Raw genomic sequence first — 12,640 nt, 5'->3', positions numbered from 1 at the left:
GCAGTGGGTTTTCCCAAGTCCATTTTAATAATGGCTTCTGGACTTTTCTTTTAGGAAACTAGCCAAACCTTTTTTAAACCCTGCTAAGCTAACTGCTTTTACCACATTCTCTGTCAACGAATTCCAGAGTTTAATTACACATTGAGTGAAGAAATATTTTCTCCGGTTTGTTTTAAATTTACTATTTTGTAGCTTCATTGCGTGCCCCCTAGTCCTAGTAAACAAACAATTCACGTATACCCGTCCCACTCCACTCAGTATTTTAGATACCTCTATCATATCTCCCCTCAGCTGTCTTTTCTCCAAGCTGAAGAGCCTAATCCTTTTCAGCCTTTCCTCATAGGGAAGTCATCCCATCCCCCTGACCCTCTGCATTCGTTATCACTTATTCCTCAAAGTTCCCTTTCCTTACTCCATTTCGCCCTATCGCCACCTCAGCACTCCGTCGCGTTTTCCTCAACTTCCCCGCTTCCCATGCACAAAATACCCCCCATTCTAGATCCCAATTTTCCCCTTTTCAGTTCTCAATCTTTTTGTTTGCAGGCACTCAGCTGAATCTGTCTGGTTGGTCCTCCAGAGGATTTTAAGAAGTTGAATATTCAGGCAACGACCATGCTAGTACTGCAGGCTATTTTATGCTATTACAGAGCAATGTGGGTAGACATGAGAGAAATGGGTATTGGAGGGAACTAAGTGGCAATCTTGTTTGCTCTTTTATCCAAGTCAGTGGAGCTCCACAGAATGACAACAAAAGCTTGTTCTGGAGTGGCAGAGTGGCCTAGTGGTTAGGGTGGTGGACTTTGGTCCTGAGGAACTGAGTTCGATTCCCACTTTTAGGCACAGGCAGCTCCTTGTGACTCTGGGCAAGTCACTTAACCCTCCATTGCCCCATGTAAGCCGCATTGAGCCTGCCATGAGTGGGAAAGCGCAGGGTACAAATGTAACAAAAATAAAATAGATACTATTGGAGATTCTACATGGAATGTTGCTACTATTGGAGATTCTACATGGAATGTTGCTACTATATGAGAGTCTGTTGCTACTATTGGAGATTCTACATGGAATGTTGCTATTCCACTAGCAACATTCCATGTAGAAGCCTGCGCGGCCACATTGGTGATCTGCAAGGGCCGACTTCTAGTGGAATAGCAACATTCCATGTAGAATCTCAAATAGTAGCAACAGTGGAGGAGTGGCCTAGTGGTTCGAGTGGTGGACTTTGGTCCTGAGGAACTGAGTTCGATTCCCACTTCAGGCACAGGCAGCTCCTTCTGACTCTGGGCAAGTCACTTAACCCTCCATTGCCCCATGTAAGCCGCATTGAGCCTGCCATGAGTGGGAAAGCGCAGGGTACAAATGTAACAAAATAAATAAGGCCAGATATCTTGCAGGTGGTCAAACTGTGGCTGGCAGCTGGGATGTGTTCTTGGCAGTACTGGCAGAATATGAGCCAGATTATCTTTCTCTATCTTCATTTACTATTAGGTCAATATACAGCTGGCAGCACTCAGTGATTTTTTAATGCACTGGCCGCTGCCGGCTAAAATAGACACAGGTATTTAGTGCCGAGCCTTATCCAGTTACTGGCACTGAAGATCTGGGTCTTTCATGTGCTTGGAAGACTTATTTACTGCCTGTTTGAAGAAATTCATCCAAGGCAGTGTACAGCAAGAATAAGCCGAACACGGGCAGTAGACGATAACAGCGGTAAACAAATACAGTAGGGTTGAACAAAAATCGTCTTGTTGTCAATCGTTCTAAAACCGTTGCCTCTTGGCTTCCCAGCAGGCCAACAGGCCCATCGCTGACTCCCCTGATTTGTGGGAAACAGATCGCTGTTGTGGTCCACTGAGGAAAGGTCGAGAGAGATGGACTGAGAAGGCCCGTGAGCAAAAGGTTAGAGACAACAACCTTAAAGTTACAGAGGAAGACCCAGCCCTGGAGATACGTTCTTGATTGTTTTATTTGATTACTCTTTTGTCCAGAAATTTTAAGACGTTCAGGCTTATTTTCGAAAGAGAAGGACGCCCATCTTTCGACACAAATCGGAAGACGGGCGTCCTTCTCACAGGGTCGCCCAAATCGGCATAATCAAAAGCCGATTTTGGGCATCCCCAACTGCTTTCCGTCGCGGGGATGACCAAAGTTCCTGGGGGCATGTCGGAGGTGTAGTAAAGGCGGGACTTGGGCGTGCCTAACACATGAGCATCCTCGACCCATAATCGAAAAAAGAAGGGCGTCCCTGACGAGCACTTGGACGGCTTTACTTGGTCCTTTTTTTGTTATGACCAAGCCATGAAAAGGTGCCCGAACTGACCAGATGACCACCGGAGGGAATCGAGAATGACCTCCCCTTACTCCCCCAGTGGTCACTAACCCCCTCCCACCCTCAAAAAAAATTTTCAAAATATTTTTTGCCAGCCTCAAATGTCATACTCAGGTCCATCGCAGCAGTATGCAGGTCCCTGGAGCAGTTTTAGTGGGTGCAGTGCACTTCAGACAGGCGGACCCGGGCCCATCCCCCCCTACCTGTTACACTTGTGGTGGTAAATGTGAGCCCTCCAAAACCCACCAGAAACCCACTGTACCCACATCTAGGTGCCCCCCTTCACCGATAAGGGCTATGGTAGTGGTGTACAATTGTGGGTAGTGGGTTTTGGAGGGCTCAGCACACACGGTAAGGGAGCTATGCACCTGGGAGCAATTTCTGAAGTCCACTGCAGTGCCCCCTTGGGTGCCCGGTTGGTGTCCTGGCATGTGAGGGGGGACCAGTGGACTCCTCCTACAACCAAAGGGCTTGGATTTGGTCGTTTCTGAGATGGGCGTCCTCAGTTTCCCATTATCGCCGAAAATCAGAAACGACCAAGTCTAAGGACGACCATCTCTAAGGTTGACCTAAATTTCCAGATTTGGGCGTCCCCGACCGTATTATCAAAACGAAAGATGGATGTCCATCTTGTTTCGATAATACTGGCTTCCCCGTCCCTTCGCCGAGACGTCCTACGAGGACGTCCTCAGGAAAATGTGGGCACCCCTTTTGATTATGCCCCTCCACGTAGTTCTGTTCCATCGAGGCAGCGGCGGGCGGGCTAGTGTGTCAAAGGAAAGGAGGTGGCCTGCCACAACCCTTTTGGATAAGAACTAAAAGAAAGGGCCTTGTTTTTCTTTTGTTTGCTTTTAACTTTGAATAAGTTTGGAGATAAACTTTTGGACAGCATAAAGGTGCTAAGGAAACTGTTAACCAGGGCTAAGAGGAAAAGGGGGGAGGGGTGAAGACCCTATTGGGGTGAGCAGAGGCCCTCAAATCCCTGTAGAGCCAGGCCCGGTGAGGTAAGGGTCTCCTGAGAAGAAGAAAGCCCTAAGAAAAGAGACTGTGTGGATAAAGTGTTGAAAATCTCTAGCCAGAGTACTGCATGGATAAATTACCTTCCTAAGCTAGGACTATGTTTACTATTGGAAAGACACTGTGTTCTTGTTGAAAAGAGGCTGGCTCACAAGCTCCGTTTTGATAGACTGTGCCTACTGGAAAGAAATACGATGGAAAGGAGCTAAACCATGCCAAGAGATGATGAGTATTATTAGGAAAGGGATGGAAAACAAACACGAGGATGTTATAATGCCGTTGTATCGCTCCATGGTGTGACCGCACCTTGAGTATTGTGTCCAATTCTGGTCGCCACATCTCAAAAAAGATATAAAGGAATTGGAGAAGGTGCAGAGAAGGGCGACGAAAATGATAAAGGGAAAGGAACGACTTCCCTATGAGGAAAGGCTGAGAAGGTTAGCGCTCTTCAGCTTGGAGAAAAGGCGGCTGAGGGGCGATATGATAGAAGTCTACAAGATAACGAGCAGATTAGAGCGGACAGATGTGAAGCGTTTGTTTACACTTTCAAACAATAATAGAACCAGGGGACCCAAGATGAAGCTAGAATGTGGTAGATTGAAAACAAATAGGAGAAAGTTTTTCTTTACTCAGTGTGTAGTTAGACTCTGCCGGCGAATGTAGTGACAGCAGCTGGCCTTACGGAATTTAAAGGGGGTTTGGACAGATTCCTGAGGGAAAGGTCCATTGAACATTATTAAATTTTTGTTTTTTTGGCTTAGGCCAGGTTCTTGAAGCCTGGATTGGCCGCTGTCGGAGACAGGATGCTGGGCTTGGTCTTTTCCCAGTATGGCGATGCTTATGTACTTATGTAAAAGATGCTCAGCTTCTGACAAAGTTTAAAACCAGCATTGGCCAAAAAGTCTCCCTCCCGAAACTGTGTAACTTGGCAGTTCTGTCTGCCTATCAGTGTTGCCAGGTCACGGTGACTCCTGGTTTGTTTCCTGTAAGGGCTCTGGTCTATGCAAAAGATTCTGTACAGGTGTTTATTAAAAGACATGTGCCTCCACACTACACATTTTTTGTTACTCCGAAAAGAGGGGATCTTTTGTGTCACAGAATGGAGGCCTCACACACCATTGAAGATACCCTTATCTATCTTTCTCTTCCAAATGCCTGAACTCTTGGAAAACTGCTAATTACTACCATAACCCCTGAAGTGGGCATACATTTCAGATGTGGTTCCCAATCCTGGTCCTGGAGGCACCCCAGCCAGTCAGTTTTTTTTTAGGATGTCCACGACAGCGGCCAATCCAGGCCAAAGGCACCTGGCAAGCTTCCCAGACATACAAACATTCTATACATGTTATTCCTGGAATTGTGGATTTTTCCCAAGTCCATTTAGTAGTGGTTTATGGACTTGTCCTTTAGGAAACTGTCTAGCCCCTTTTTAAACTCTGCCAAGCTAACCGCCTTCACCACGTTCTATCCTATCTAGGAGTCTCCATCCAGACTACCAAATAAGGGAAATAATCCTCTATTTGGAAGACTGATCTGAGTCATGCATCCCAGGATGGATTGCATGGGGGTCAGGCACTAACATTTTCTAAGATGGTGGTGCTGGAGGCAGGAGGTGAGGGCATCACTCCTGCCTCCTTCAAGGTTTGACCTGGGGGGGGGGGGGGGAGGTGCTGCTAGACACCAAAGATATTTTTAAGTAGTTGGGGATTTTTTTTTTTTTTTTACAGTCAGGGGCAGGGGTCACTAGACACCACTGATGCAGAGAAATATCAGCAGGGGACTCATGGTTTGGGGGAGGGAGGAGTGCTGGTAGATACTCATCGGCCCTTGTACACCTGGCACAAAATTTCTCACATTGTGACTACTTCTAAAGCTACTGTTTCTTTCTGTTCATCGCAGTGGAATGGTTAATGGTCTTATGTGTAAATCTGTTTATTAAGTCATCAGCCAACAAATATATCATTTAACAGAGTTAACAGTATGTTGAAAAAAGCAAAACAGAAGTACAGCAATATCAGATGACAACAGTTTCATAGAAAATCACCTCCACTACATCCCCTCCCCACTCTCAAAAATTCCCCAAGTACATTGCTAGAAAGAATCATGTACCCCATAGATACTCCAATCAATGTTATCACCTCCCTCTCTGCTCCAGAAGAAGGAAGTTAAACCTCTAAATCATTCAACAAAGCAGCAGTGTTGTTCAAAGTACTAGGTCAAAGTACTTAAGTAAAAGTAAAAATAACTTAAGTGCATTAAACATTTTACTTAAGTGAAAGTAAAAAAATGTATTGCCTAATATACTTTTTGAGTAAAAAGTAAAAGTACCAGAACTATTAACGTTTTTATCCCAACAACCTTATTGCCCTACAGTTCAATCCATTTTACTAAATTCTTGAAAATGACTGTTACTCATGCGAGTACACTGTTTGCATCACTATTCCAGCACGGCTGAAAAGGTTTTCAACAGCTACACCGGCGGAAAGTGGAGGGTTCAGTCTGATAAAAAAAGGTTCTTCAAATCAGGCCAGGTTGCAAAATTACTAATGTCTTCCGACAGGGCCTGCAGGTTTTAATCAAGGGAATCTCTGAAACGCTTGACTTCCCTATAGCAAAGAATACTTTATCATCATTATTGTCATTATCTGCCATAGAAGTAGTGGTACTTTATCACTTGCATCTTCACCCTCGTCTTCGTTATCATCGTCATGCTGTCCAATTGCAAAGAAGGCTTTCACAAAGTTGGAAGCATTGTCTGCTGTTGTTCTAATAATTTTTCGTCTAATGGCAAACTGAAGATCTTCAAGAACTGATGTTCGAATGCCAAATGTGTGAGAACCCTTGTCTTAAGGCCAGACAAGCAGACTTCCTCTCTAAAGACGCTATCAATCCAATGGACAATCATCTCAGTGTAAAATTTTCCTTGGAATGACCAGTGGTCTGTTGTTGTAGAGGTAGGGTTACCATATGTTCGGATTTACCCGGACATGTACTCTTTTTGAGGGCATGTCCGGGCAACCGAGCGGGTTTTGCCAATCTGCCCGTCTGTCCGGATTTCTGGACAAACAGACAGATTGCTAGCCTCCCCTCCCCTTACTTACTAGTGCTCTGGTGCTCCAGTGACCTCTTCCACCTTCGGGGCAGGAAAGAGCTCCCTCTTTCCTGCCCGAAGCGCTGCCCTGCATGCATCCTTCCTGTTTCTGATCCTGATCCTTGGCACTGATTCAAAATGGCCGCCGAGAGTTGAAGTGACCTCGCAAGACTGCAACTCTCGGCGGCCATTTTGAATCGGCGCCGAGAATCAGGAACAGGAAGGATGCATGCAGGGCAGCGCTCTGGGCAGGAAAGAGGGGGCTCTTTCCTGCCCCGAAGAGGTCACTAGACCACCAGGGCAGTAGTAAGGTAAGGGGAGGGGGGCGACGGGGTATGTGACAGGGGGGAGGGGAAAATGTGACAGTGGGCGGAGTAAGGCTGTGATGGGGCGGAGCGAGGGTGTGGAAGGGGCGTGGTGTTTGGTGGGGCGGGGCATGTGTCCGACGTCAGACTCCGAAGTGGATTCAACAGCTCCTATCAACAGTAGCACAGCCACGGAGGCCGAAGATGAATTTTAAACACCTCGGAGCGGCTGGCGGGGGTTTGGGGTCCCCTGCCGGCTGAAGAAGTAGTTTTTAAGGCAGCGGCAGGTGGAAGCGGACCTCGGCTGGCAGGGGTTGGGGCCCCCCGCCAGCAAAGGTAAGCAACGGCAGCGGGGGAGGGTTGGCGGCGGGAGGGGGGTGGAGAGAGTCATTGGTGGCGGTGGGGGCTCTGACAATGGCGGGGGGGGGGGGGCGGTGGCGGCGGGGGGGGGGGGGCTAAAATGTGCCCCCTCCCTCTGGCTCTGGCCCCCCCTACCGCTGGAGTCCAGATACGCCCCTGGTTCTCGTGGAGGGGCATAATCGACCAGAAACGCCCATCTCCATGGGCGTTAATCTCCGAGAACGGGTCCGTGAAGGGGCGGAGTGAACCGTATTTTTAAAAAAAAATAGACGCCCATGTTTTATTCGCCAAGGTGTGAGCTGGGCGTTTTTGCTTTTCACCGATAATGGAAAATGAAATCGCCCAGCTCAAAAACGAATAAATGCAAGGCATTTGTTCGTGGGAGGGGCCAGGATTCATAGTGCACTGGTCCCCCTCACATGCCAGGACACCAACCGGGCACCCTAGGGGGCACTTTTACAAAAACAAAAAAAAAGGGAAAAGAGCTCCCAGGTGCATAGCACCCTTCCCTTGGGTGTTGAGCCCCCCAAATCCCCCTCAAAACCCACTGCCCACAAGTCTACACCATTACTATAGCCTAAGAGGTGAAGGGGGGCACCTACATGTGGGTACAGTGGGTTTGGGGGGGTTGGACGACTAGTAGCATTAAGCAGCACAATTGTAACAGGTAGGGGGGGATGGGCCTGGGTCCACTTGCCTGACGTCCACTGCACCCCCTAACAACTGCTCCAGGGACCTGCATACTGCTGCTTGGGAGGAGGGTATTGACATTTGAGGGTGAAAGTAAAAAGTTGTGAAACATCATTTTTTTGTGGTGGGAGGGGGTTAGTGACCACTGGGGGAGTCAGGGGAGGTCATCCCCGACTCCCTCTGGGGGTCATCTGGTCATTTAGGGCACTTTTTGGGGCCTTATTCGTGAAAAAACAGGGTCCAGGAAAAGTGCCCTAAATTCTAGCTACAAACGCATCCATTATCGGCGAAGGGCGCCCATCTCTGTTCGCCCGATAACCACGCCCCAGTTCCGCCTTCACCACGCCTCCGACACTCCCCCGTCAACTTTGTCCGCATCCGCGACGGAGTGCAGTTGAAAGCGTCCAAAGTTCGGCTTTCGATTATGCCGCTTTATTTGTTTTTGTGAGAAGAACGCCCATCTCCCGATTTAGGTCGGAACTTGGGCGTTATTCTCGTTCGATTATAAGCTGGATAGGCTGTATTCACTGAACAGCAAATTTTAACATGAGATGATCCACTGTTTACATGACAAGGTTTGCAACAGCAAAATCCTGTTCCCAGTTTTGCTATTTCATTTGGTTTACTGTGGGATCGTCTTTTATATCTCACTTCCGCTGTTACTTTTAACTGCAAGTATCAGATGTAACCGAATAAAAGTAGTAAAAATTGGTGAAATTATTGCTTCAGTAAAAATAAAAGTAACAAATGTTTCCTGCACTTCTTTACAAGTGTAACCTGGGTCTCACTCCCAGCATAGCATCCTGGGGCACTGACTAGCTCCTCTCAGGGTTAGGCACTCCTTGACCCAGGCCACAAAACACAATCAACTCTCTCTCAGTCACAGGCAAAGTTTAACCTTTCTTACTCGAGCTTGGGTGTAGGCCGGACCCGGATTTACTCCAGTAGGCCGTAGGATGTTAAGCTGGGGTATACGTGCCATAGATTCAGAAGTCTTTTCGTACTGTATGCATGTATTTACAGCTCCTCCTGTCCATTGCCCATCCTTTTGGGCAGAAGTAATCCAAGGCTGTGCTTGTAGCTTAGGTGGTCACAACCAAGCTCCTCCAGGACCAGACCTCTCTGTCTGTCCTCAGTTCCAGAGATGCACCCACTGGCCTTAAACAGGCTCTTCCCTGTTCCTGCTCCAGACCTGCCAAGTCTCCCGCATTCAACAGGAGACTCCCGTCATCTCCCGCGCTCCCGCCAAAGCGGGAAAGTCTCCCACAGCAGCCGCGACCAAAAAAAAATAAAAAAAGAATGCACGGGGCCGCAGCAGCTTTCAGGCATGCGCTGTCTGCTCTGCTTCTCCTCTCTCCTCTCTCTGCCCCTGGACTGGAGCAGGAAGTTGACATTGACTTCCTGCTCCACTCCGGAGACACAGAGAGGAGAGAAGACCAGCTGCAGAGCTGGCAGCCCATGCCCGAAGGCTCCTGTGGTGCTGTGCTTCTTTTTTTTATTTTTTTGTATGTTAGCTCTTTTTTATTTATTTATTTTTTTGTTGGCCGCTGCTGCTCAGCAGGAGAAGCGGCAGTGGTCAGGAAACGAATGTCGGGTGGAAGGGGGAGCGGGAGGCAGGAGGTAGAATGGAGAGAGTGGGAAGATGGGGAGAGAAGGAGGGGACATGGAGAAGGGCTGGAGAAAGAGAGAAGCTGCTGGAGGATGGGGAGAAAGGGGGGGATCCTGGCTGAGAGCGGAAAGAGGGAAGACGCTGGAAGAAGGGTAGGGAGAGAAACAGGAGAGACATTGAAGGATGGGGAGAGAGAGAGGGGACGATGAATGGGAAAGGGTAGAGAGACACTGGATGGAAAGAAGGGGATAGAGAGAGAAACACTAGGGAAAGGGGGTAGACAGATGGAAGGATAAGGAGGGAAGACGGATGGAAGGTTGGGGAGAGAAAGATGCTGAATGGAAGGATAGGGAGAGAAAGAGGTGAGAAGCCGGGTAGAAGGATGGGGAGAGAAAGAGGGGAGATGGATGAAAGGATGCAGAGAGAAAGGGGAGAGACTGGAAGGATGTGGAGAGAGAGAGAGAGGGGACACTGAACAGAAAAGAGTAGAGAGAGAGAGAGAAACACTGGATAGAACTGGGGAGAGAGAGAGACACACACTAGATAGAAGGATCAGGAGAAAGGGTAGATGGGTGGAAGGATGGGGAGAGAGAGAGGGGGAAGATGCTGGATGGAAGGGTAGGGAGGAAAAGAGGAGACACTGGATGGAAGGATGCAGAAAGAAAGAGGGCAGACACTGGAAGGATGGGGAGAGAAAGAGAGGAGCTGGTGGATGGAAATGGGGAGAGGACAGTAGTGAAAGACTGGAGAATAAGAGGAAGAGGCATGGGGAGAACAAGGGTGAGGAAAAGGAAAAGCCATAGGTAGATGAAGTAAAAAGAAGGAAATTAAAGAATGGATAGTAAGAATGAATTAAATCTGGACACAGAGAGAGAGGCAGAAAAATATTGAAGAAAATAAAGAAAAATTAGAGAAAAATGACAAATGGACAGGAAACCCTGGCAAGAGAGTTAAGAGAAGACGAAGGGAAGCAGAATCAAGAGACTGGGAGCAACACAATTAGAAAAAGTAAATGGCCAGACAACAAAGGTAAAGAGAATAATTTTATTTTTAATTTAGGATAAAGTAATGTGGTAGCTGTGATAATAAAGTTTAATAAATGCAAATAAAACACAAAATAGAAAATAAGGTGATACCTTCACTGATTTAAAAACATTTTTGATTAGCTTTCAGAGACCAACACTTTCTTCCTCAGGTCAGGAGAGGATACCATGACAGCATTATACTGACCTGAGGCAGGAGGTTTTGGCCTCTGAAAGCTAATTGCAAAGGGTATTAGGCTATTAAATGAAATATTTTCTGAAATGGCAGTGGGTTTGAGGTGTGCCAGGGGAGGAGCCATGTAGAATGGGTAGAGCCAATGTAAAGTGGGGCGGGGCTGGGGGAGGCGTGTACTAAGATCTCCATCTCAAAAATTGGGACCCCTTGGCAACTCTAGGGTCCCCTTCACCCTCCCAGAACATTCCACACTTCCAGTCACTGTATCTGGCTGACAATAACTTCCACTTTTTCTCAGCCTTAGTGTTATTTGGCCTTCTTAGGAGACTCCCCCCCCCCTCTCCTCAAGGGTCCTGTCTAGTGTAGAGGCAACCAAAGACCATGTGGTTAGGTACCCTTGAATGAGTATAACGATTTTAAAATCTCCTCTCACATCCCCCCTCCCCCCCCCCCCCAGATCTTTTGGTTTGGCTGGCACCGTACGATTTGTTCTGCCCCATTTGGACTCTGGCTCTGAGGTAAATTTCACATAGGTGATCCATAGAGGCCTAGTGAGCGTGGCAAGGTCTGAGAGTTGGAAGGAGCAGTGGCATAGCAAGGGGGGGCGGGAGAGGCGGTCCGCCCTGGGTGTCAGCTCGGGGGGGGGGGGGTGCTCCCTGCCAGCTCCCCCCCCCCCCTCGGCGCATTGACACCCTCCCCCGACCAGCTCCCGCACCCTACCTTTGAAAAGAATATCGGAATCCCAGGCGAGGCGCAGCGCCTCGCGCCTGCCCTGCACGTAAAAGAAATGTGGACCATCGGGCCTTCCCTCGCTCTATCTGTCCCGCCCTCCGCTGACGCAACTTCCTATTTCCGCAAGGGCGGGACAGACAGAGCGAGAGAAGGCCCGACGGTCCACATTTCCTTTACGTGCAGGGCAAGCGCGAGGCGCTGCGCCTCGGATTCTGATATTCTTTTTAAAGTTAGGGTGCGGGAGCTGGTCGGGGGGGAGGGGGGTGTCGATGCGCCGAGGGGGGGATGTCATCGTGCTGCACCCGGGGGGGGTGCAACGGCGAACCGCCCTGCCCCGGGTGGCAGCCCCCCTCGCTACGCCACTGGGAAGGAGTGGATTTTTTAAAAACTTTTAATGTGTTCCATCAGCAGAGGCAGATCAGTTTTAACCTCGAAAAAAAAAAAATACAAACAAAAAATTGTATTTGTTTTTCTTTCACTTCAGATAAAAAACAAACGAAAAATACGTGCACCAGCTCTACAGTGGAAATCTTAAGTAGGTGTCAAATGAAGACTGGATAAGCAGAAATTAGTGTCAAAAAAAGAGAAAGTGTGGGATAACAGTTCACCCTCAGAGAACACTCAGCCTCTGATTCGTCTGTATTAGTATTTAAAGGCATTTTAAAAAAACATGTGGGAAAGAAAATTTTTAATGTATTCATCTATTGTACTCTAAAACTAACGAATTACACCACTGGATTTGTGACTCATTATGGTAACATTTAACAGCTTTTTACTATGTTACCTTGTTTTTGGCCTTAGGTGCACAAGATCAGAAGCCCCGCTCTGTTCCAAAACAGCACACTAAAATTAGTGCCGGAACAGCTCGTGCAAATTTAGGCACGCTATTAGCTCTGATCATAGGGGTACTTCTGCGGGAGGATTGTGCCTGGACATACACCCAAGGCACAATCTTCCCACAAAAGTTGTTTGGGAAAGAAAGCCAGCAGATCAATGTCACAACAAAAAGATTTTATTGAAGATACCGTGTATGAACAAATCGCCCGACACAGGCCGTGTTTCGCCCACCTAGGGCTGCGTCAGGGGCTACAATGAACAATGCACCATATTTGCCCTTTTACGAAGGTTTCAAATTAGGTATGTGCCTTTTATTATCTCATTTATAAATTTTTTTTATACATATTTGTATTGAAGTTCGTAACCTATACCAGTGCCCTTGCTTTGCTGTTACGTGATGTCAGATTTCATTATGCTTTTATATATATGTTTATATGCACTGTCATACAATTGTT

Source organism: Microcaecilia unicolor, chromosome 5, assembly GCF_901765095.1.
Source record: "Microcaecilia unicolor chromosome 5, aMicUni1.1, whole genome shotgun sequence".
Lineage (NCBI taxonomy): Eukaryota > Metazoa > Chordata > Amphibia > Gymnophiona > Siphonopidae > Microcaecilia > Microcaecilia unicolor.
Note: the sequence above shows the minus strand (reverse complement) of the source record.